The 8,061-nt window shown below is 33.4% G+C and overlaps 1 pseudogene across 1 annotated transcript; it reads right to left on the bottom strand.

The window, feature by feature from the left end:
- Positions 1–383: 383 nt before the first annotated feature.
- On the bottom strand, positions 384–2,516 carry LOC143631675 (BURP domain protein RD22-like; annotated as a pseudogene). Its single transcript, XR_013153404.1, has 2 exons — positions 2,371–2,516; positions 384–1,435 (listed from the first exon to the last, which is right to left on the bottom strand). The product of XR_013153404.1 is annotated as a BURP domain protein RD22-like (transcript).
- Positions 2,517–8,061: the final 5,545 nt, after the last annotated feature.

Genomic DNA, 8,061 nt, shown 5'->3' with positions numbered 1-8,061 from the left:
TTAAGACATTATTGTTCAAACATAAAACAACATGATTTTCTAATTTATGTTTATAGTATTCATTTAAAACAATATTTTTGAATCTTTAGGTGTTTTATGGTCCATCCCAATCTGATGATGAGTCCAACAATAGGGTCTTACCAAAAACATTACACATATCATCATCATCGTACTCAATACATCCCACCAATAGCAAAGCTATGATAGGATCTGAGGAGGGTAAGATGTAGACATTCTTACCTCTATCATTTAGGAATAGAGAAACTTTACACATACATTAAAATTAAAATATTAAATTAAGTAGCAAGAAAAACAGTACTTATTTGTTAACTTTACATATACTGATAAACAAAAGGAGAACAACATAAATAGCAGTGTCACAAATCACCACATATATTCTTGAAACAAATACATACTCACACACCTTATAATTTGTTTTTCCTGCTGATGGAGCTTACTAGTATGGAACCCAAACAACATGATCTTCAGGTAAGAAATGGCAAATCGGAACGGTTCCTGGTTTCACTTTAAGCACTTGAAATGCCAAATGTTTCGGGTTCCATTTTGCAGTGTCAGTATGGCAAACCGCGACCGCCTTTACTTTTGTACCATCCACACCCACCATTGAAACAGCATACGCTTCGCTACTAGCGGTTTTATGGCAATAAAAGACTGCATATGCGTAGTTTTGCTTATGACAAACCACGGCTTTTTTCGCAGCAAGCTTTTTCACGACTTTGATTTTGTACTTTTGTATCGGGCAGGTACTAAATTTAGCGTTTACTTCTGTTGAAATAGCCTTCACATTTTTACCTAGTTTGGTAGTGCTAAAATCAACCATGGACTCTAATGAAGTCGCACAGTATTTCTCTTCCCCTTCAATGCCAGTATTCTCGCATTCGTTAAGAGTTTGCTTCATCATTTCGGCTTCCACTGAGTCGGGTTTAACTGAAAACTCTTTGTAGATTTGGGGAAGTTTGTTTGACGAAAAGGGTATTGAATCAGCAACTTTTCGAGGTAAAAACGTCGATTTTTGGTCGTTTTTGGTGAAATGTAGGTTAAATTCTGCGCCCTGATGCAAGTTGTTTTCCGTGAAAAACAATGCTACATTCGGATTATCCTTGAGCTGATCCTCGGATGCTGCATATTTATAAACAAATGGATTAGGTCCTTTAGTTACGCCAACATATACCGGCTTCCCCTTGTGGCCGGTATGCACCTGTACACCGCCTTTTCCAACACCAACATCCGTTCGTTTTCCTGGTTTTTCGGTGTGAACTCCGACACCGCCTTTTCCAACACCCACTGCGGTGTTCTTCTCGTCATTCCATTCTGTGATTAGAAGATCTTTGATTGATTTTGGCATAGGACTGTTTGGTAACACAGACTTCCAGTAAACTTCTGGCGCCACTGCATGACTTCCCACAAGTACCACCTAATAACCAAATAAATTATCACTTTAGTGTAACAAAAATAATTTATTTCTTGTCATTTTTATTAACTATGTAAATGCATACTGATTCATAACTCTAAAGACTTGTATATTTTTTATTAAAAGGTAACCTGATAATTAGCCTCTTTAAGTATTCCAAGTGATATAAATCATTAGCCTCTTTAAGTATCGCAAGGTACTGTTTAAATAGTATACAGTACCATGAGCAAAATACCCATGCTTAAGGGTTGTAAGATATTACATTTAGAGCACCCACAACGTCATATCGACTACAACCTTTCTGTCCTCCACCCTCACAAAACCTATCCAAACTTCCTCCCTTCCGGACGCTCGTGTTGTGGACGCTCTTAATATGAAAACAAATATGAACGCTTATAGAAATTCTACGCACATCAAACTAAGTTGTACATACGTTTGTTAGCATTTTAACCATTTAACTAGCTACTTATGTGTAAATAATATAATATATACATTATATAAGCATATGTGTAGGTTTTAAATATAAATGGAACCGTTTCAAATCCTTTTTTTTAATTATTTTCAAGAGAAATAAATAAACATCCCTTTTCAAAAATTATATATTTTAAAAATATTTCTTAGGGTGGACGGAGTGGGTCCAGGTATTGTAAAGATACTATTGACCATCGCTGGAAACACCACCCCGACCTCTTCACCACCCCCAAAAGCATCCCGCTCGGGATAGTCATTCCGATATCTATGAAGATCAAAGAAGAAATGGAGTGGGTGCGGGATGAACTTTCGGGATGGATGATGAATCATGGGATGGCAGGAATAGGAACACAACCACACCTCAATTGGGGGCGAAGCAAGATGACAAGGATGGTAGAACCACTCCCACCACCCTAAATGAAAAAAGTAATTATCATCATGTATATAATACAGACAAACACACTTACAGAAAGAAACGTACAAACGTAGAGAAGAAAGAACTTCATTGGAGGGAAACTGAAACCAAAACTGAAAACGAATCTATGAGTTAAATTTTGACGATGTTTGATGAGTGAGTCGATGAGGAATTTATAAAGCGGAAGATGGAGTTCATTTAATACATAATGCAACACATACCTATAAGGACGACGGGTTTTAATTATAATCAACTACCACCAGCAACCCATATATATTACATGTAGGGCTATAGATTGCAATATATATTTTTCATGCATACACGTTTGAATAAGTTGACTAATTAAATTTAGTTTGTCATCGTTCCTTGTATGTCCATTTATCACAAGATCAAGTGCAAGCTTTATAATAAACCAACTCACGTTAATAAATTTGTGATTTCTGAATAGAATACCCGCAATAATCCAATTTTAAGGTTTTTTCCCAAGTTTCCAACTTCACCCATTTTTACTTAACAGTGGTGGTGATCATGTGACAACGTTTTTCGCTTTTTTTTTTAAACTTATTGAGACTCCTTGGCCACCACCATCAGGAAGGAAAAAAAAAACTGGCCACCATAAGCCCACAACGACGAAACCCTATTTTTGACAAGATATGTGAATGACTGGCTCAAATTTCTGATTTCACTTCATCAAGGGCGGCTCTTGGGGTGTGCAAAGTGCGCGACCGGTCTGGGCACGTTTTTATTTTGGGGCACATTATATATTAAAAATTTCCGATGTTATATATGTAGAATATCCGAATGATTATAATCCCATTATTTTTTATATTACTCAAACACCTTTTAGACTTTTTTTTATTACTAATTACATATAGGTTCACTAAAATTTGAAAAAGGCTTCATTAATCAATATAAGTTGAATAAAAAAAGAAACGAGTAGGCGGGGTAATAACAAAGTCGAATTTAAACACCAGCAGTCATGATAGCATTTGCAAAAATGAGTTTTTTCGAAATTATAGTTATTGAAATCCTATTTTCGACCCAAAATGTCTTAAGAAAGACTTAGCGGGTTGGCGATAATAGCCACCGAGAATGGAACATTAGAGAGCATAAACTGCGAAGAGTTGATTCACCAATTTGCTATAAAAATGTTAGGAGAGTTTCTCAAATCCTCAATTAGCTATTAGCCTATTAAGTATGTCATAAACTCATTCTAATATCATGATTTTTTTTATTGTTATGTTTATCGCTATAACTTTAATCGGCATATAAAAATATGTTTACATTATTTAGTATGTTAAGGTTTAAGGGGCATTTTTTGCTCGGCCGAGGCAGTGAATTCTCAGAGACAGCCCTGTACTTCATCGATATGTATAGTAAGGTGTTAAAGATCTTCCAACACAAATTTCTTATTTGGCTCGAATCCTTCAAGAAATTGTAAATGTTGATGGTAGATTGTAACCAGCGACAATTTAAGGCTTCAAAATATAGGGTAGTGAACTAGTAGTGTTAAACTGCCGATTATGAACAATTGAAATTTTAGGGCTTCAAAATAGCGTTTTGCTGTTAATATGCCGATTATAGCTAGCGGCAATTTATGGCTTCTATTGGTTTCGATATTTGAGTTTCAAATACGATTATAAAGGACGATGGTCATCAACGATGGAGAACACGATTCTTAGAAAGATAAGAAGATAGAGAGAGGTGGTTGTAGTGTTGTTAGGTGGTGGTGGTAAATGGGATGGTGACCGGAGGCGGTGTTGGTGGCAGAGATGTGAAGACGTTAATGTGATATGTATATATATATATATATATATATGTATTTGTGTGTGTATGTGTGTGGGTGGGGGGGGGGAAATCAAGAGAGAACTCATTCTTAAAGTTAGAAACTATATAACTAATAAAAAAATATTTTTACTTTTAAATTTTTTTTCTTTCATCCTTTTTGTTAGTTATTATTATTTAGCATAAAAAAATATACAAAATTTTGGAAAAGAAGTCAATTAGTGTATATATTTAATAATGTTGTATTACATATACGCAATATTATATTTTGTAATTGGGTTGTATTATATGCATACAACACTTTTGCATATATGCAATACACACTATTGCATATATATATGCACTACACTGACAAGCTTTTTTAAGGAACAATACCAACATTTAAAAGATGAAAGAAAAACAAATTATAAAATATATATTTAAAAAAAAGCTAAATATGTTTTCTTTATTAGTTCACTTTTAATAAAGAATGTTAGTAAGGGTATTTTGATAATATTAAAAGGATGTTAGTAAGGGTATTTGGATAATTTCATGTTAACATAACAGATTACAAGTAACGAGCTTACTAAGTTGGACTAAAATAACATGAAAATAAAATCACAAGTGTAGGCAGACGGAAAAAAATTTTCTGAGACAAAAATGATGAAAGCAAGAACACCACAAAGACAAAATTTATAGTTTACTCCTTTTTGTTTATTTTTTTTTTATTTTTAATATTAAATAGATGAACGATGAAGACAAGTACTTCAAGTTCTAATTTGATCTCTTACCCTCTTCCTCACTCATACATATATATTTATAAAGTATCCCATATATTTCTAAATTTTCTCTTTGTATGTGTGTTATTTTTCATTTAATATTAAAAGGATGTTAGTAAGAGTATTTTGATCATTTCATGTTAACAAATTGTAACGAGCTTAGTGAGTTAGGTCAAAATAACATGATAATAAAATCACAAGTGTAATACGGGAAAAAAATTTCTTTGACAAAAATGACGAAAGCAAGAACACCACAAAGACAACATTTCCAATTTACTCCTTTTTGTTTACTTTTTTTAGTTTTAATATTAAATAGATGAGTAATGAAGACAAGTACTTCAAGTTCATATTTGAACTTTCCCCCTCTTCCTCACTCATACAAATATTTATAAAGTATTCAATATATTTATAAATTTTCTCTCTGTGTGTGTTATTTTCTATTTACTATTGAAAGGATGTTAGTAAGGATATTTTGATCATTTCACGTTAACTTAACAGATTATAACTAACGAGCTTAGTGAGTTAGACTAAAATAACATGAAAATAAAATCACAAGTGTAGCCAGAAGGGAAAAAAATTCTTTGTCAAAAATGATGAAAGCAAGAACACCACAAAGAAAAATTTTACAGTTTACTCCTTTTTTTTAATTTGTTTATTTTTAATATTAAATAGATGAGTGATAAATACAAGTATTTCAAGTTCTGATTTGATCTTTTCCCCTCTTACTCAGTCATACATATGTTTATAAAGTATCCCACTGTTTATCATTACGTGACGTGATAATAATACGTTAACAACACATAATCTATTTCAACTAACAAAAAGGCTATTAAAGCCTCTTAAATTTAGTGCCAACAAAATCATTAATTAACAAGAAATGGAATACAAGCTAGTAAAAAGTGTGAACATTCAACAAATTTTTTTATGTAATTTGTTAGAGGTGATCAATTCGTACAATAATAAAAATTTATATGTTCAATTTCTTTAAATTATAAATAAGTATTTGCGATCTCTATGGCACTACCGCCTATTGATATATTTTGAGTTTAAAGAGAACTTGTTGAAAAATAACATATTTATTGAAGGCCAAAGTCGAAAGACAGGCCAAATGCAAAATAGTAACATTAAGGACATTAATTATCTACAACTTACAAATAATATATATTACACATTCAAATATTGCAAATTACGATAATAGTAATGCATGGATGGGTGCATTAGTATACTGACTTATGCTTTATCATGCTGGATTTTGTTTTTGAATCGTCACAACAAAATATTTCAATTAAACTAATCAGGATAGCCACTAACTCGATGTAGTTAAACCTTCCCCCATTTAACGCGGGTGATTTACCATGCATCTATGAGGATACCACATACAAAGATGGGATTCCGTGGCTACCATTGTAGTGTTTTGTGTAAAACCATGGACATGTACCACATGCAAAGATGAGGATCCCAATAGTACCATATTTACGTTTGAGAATGCAAATAACAATATTTTACTTACCACCAAACATTCAAAGAGGATAAAAGATAGCGTGGTTTGGTTGGATAACAAAGGAAATGAATCATAGTTCCAACATTGAGGAAAACGATCGATGGCTCAATAAAGTTGTGGTATGATTGATGTTGGGTTGCCATTTTGGGTAGAACATTTTGGATTTTTAAAGATATATTTAACTAATGTGGCATAGTTACCTTTAGCGATTCGCTTGTAATTATTGATGGAATATCGATAGACTGCTTAATAAACATTTATTTATTTGTTTATCATTTTGTTGTTGGCATCCGTTGGTAGTTAGCTAGCAAAGGCTTGTGGACAATCCACTTGATGGAATTCTTTGTTTCGCAATGCGTGCACCCACTTGTTCCTCACATGTTATTTTGTGGGACCATTGACCTATCTGGATCATCAACATGGTGAGTTGGAGGTTGAGAAAACCCCAACTTGCATAGAAGCTTATGAAAATGAGGCACTGGTAAGCTCTTGGTAAAAATGTCAGTAGGCTGATATTTTATGTACGTATGCACCAAAGTCACTAGTCCTTTTAACTTTTCACAAACAAAATGACAATCTATTTCAATATGCTTAATCCGCTCATGAAAGACGGGACTCTTTGCAATATAAAATGCAGCCTGATTATCACATTTAAATGTGACATGAGTAATGTTAGGAACAGTGAACTCTGAGAGAAGTCTTGTCAACCATGCAAGTTCGACAGTCACTCGTCGAAGAGATCGATACTCGGCTTCAGCAGAACTCAAAGAAATAGTAGGTTGTTTCTTAGATTTCCAAAAATTGGAGAGCCACCAAGTGAAACATAAAACCACTAACTGTTCGACGAGTATTAGGACAAGCTGCCCAATCCGAATCACAGAATGTCTGTAAAGCAACAGAAGGATTGTTGTTGACAAATAATCCATGAGATAAAGTACATATGACATATGAAAGAGTGTGAAGTGTTGCATGCCAATGAGACATCCTCGGATATTGCATAAATTGACTTAAAAATTGAACAAAAGCAATATCAAGTCTTGTGTGAGTAAGGTAATTAAGTTTACCAACCAATTTCCTGTATCGCAAAGGTTCATCAAAACAAGTCCCTCATGAGCTTGAAGTTGTATATGATGTGGCAATAGAGAGTTGGTGACAGAAAGAATGGAATTATCAAATTCAGAAAACATGTCCTTAACGAACTTACTTTGACACATGATAATACCTTTAGTAGTGTAAAGAACCTCCATTCTCAAAAAATGATTGAGACTTCCTAGATCTTTGATTTTGAAAGTTGAATCAATGAAAGTCTTGAGAAAATTGATCTCTTCCAAATTGTTCCAAGTAACTAAAATGTCTTCGACATATACAACAACATAAACTACTGATAATCCCATAGACTTTGAAAACAAAGAATGGTAATTCTAAGAACTCACATACCCTCTTAACTTTAACACGAAAGACAATGTTCCATACCTTTGTCGAGAAGCCCGTTTCAAACCATATAAAGATTTCAGAAGTTTGAGCACCTGATTATTAGGGAGTTTCATACCAGGTAGTGGTAGCATATAGATATCCTCATCTAAATCCCCATGAAGAAAAACATTATTAACATTAAGCTGAAAAATAGACCAACTTTGTTTTGTAGCGACAACTACAAAGCTTCGAATGGTGGTCATCTGAATAACATGAGAAAATGTTT

The sequence above is a fragment of the Bidens hawaiensis genome, unplaced genomic scaffold (genome assembly GCF_021521415.1).
Source record: "Bidens hawaiensis isolate Kalapana, Puna unplaced genomic scaffold, B.hawaiensis_p1.1 tig00006190_1, whole genome shotgun sequence".
NCBI classification, from domain to species: domain Eukaryota; kingdom Viridiplantae; phylum Streptophyta; class Magnoliopsida; order Asterales; family Asteraceae; genus Bidens; species Bidens hawaiensis.
This window is presented reverse-complemented; position numbering and strand designations above follow the sequence as displayed.